The sequence below is a fragment of the Sinocyclocheilus grahami genome, unplaced genomic scaffold (assembly GCF_001515645.1).
Source record: "Sinocyclocheilus grahami isolate Dianchi unplaced genomic scaffold, SAMN03320097.WGS_v1.1 scaffold857.1, whole genome shotgun sequence".
Taxonomy (NCBI): Eukaryota; Metazoa; Chordata; class Actinopteri; order Cypriniformes; family Cyprinidae; genus Sinocyclocheilus; species Sinocyclocheilus grahami.
The window spans coordinates 382,378-383,314 of record NW_015506036.1 but is presented as its reverse complement, the minus strand read 5'-3'; positions in this window follow the sequence as shown (position 1 = coordinate 383,314).

Below are 937 nucleotides of genomic sequence, written 5' to 3'. Positions count from 1 at the left end.
TATATCAGTGTCATATAAGAGCATCAGCAGGAAGGGACGGGGTAATGAGTGTTGGTTTGGATCTAATGATCAGTCCTGGAGTTTGTTCTGCACTCCCTCCAGTTACTCATTCATACACAATAACATACAGACTGCTCTCTCTGTGAAGTCCATCAGCAGTAGAATAGGAGTGTTTGTGGATCACAGTGCAGGAACTCTGTCCTTCTACAGCGTCTCTGACACAATGAGCCTCATCCACACAGTCCAGACCACATTCACTCAGCCGCTCTATCCTGGGTTTAGTGTCTGGTCTGAATCATCAGTGAAACTGTGTTGATGAACCAGAATAGAATGACAAGAGATTCTACCCATAATGCTTTGAGCTGCATGATGAATCCGTAACAGTGAGATCTTTGTAGCGTCTGGACCAATCAGACACACAATTTTTTTTGTTATATTTAACAAATACCTCTGTAACACCCCTCAATCAACAAACCAACTATGAGGGTCTATGGACCCTTCCCCCAAAATGCATCTAACACCTCAGAAAGGCAGAACAGGCCTCTGGTTCCATGCCAACCAATGCTGATATCACTGGTCCAACTCTCCAACTCTCACTCATTTTCCTTATAGGAAAAATACATAATGCCCAGAGATGGACTGTTCTCTAATTAATTCACCTTTCTTTCTTTCTTTAAATGAACACGCATATCCTCAGGTCCTTTTTATTATTACTGTACTTGTATATTGTCTTTTGTATTGTATACTGTTTTATGCATGCTTATATTAGAACCACTCGTTCATGTAATCTTACCTATACCATGTTTAGTATCTATGAATTCGTCTTCTGATGATCTAAACGAGAGTGTACATTATATGTTGGTACATAGGCAATACATTAGTGTTTAAGACTCTTTAGTAGTTTTTGCATCAACACCCAATTGACTTACATATGCAA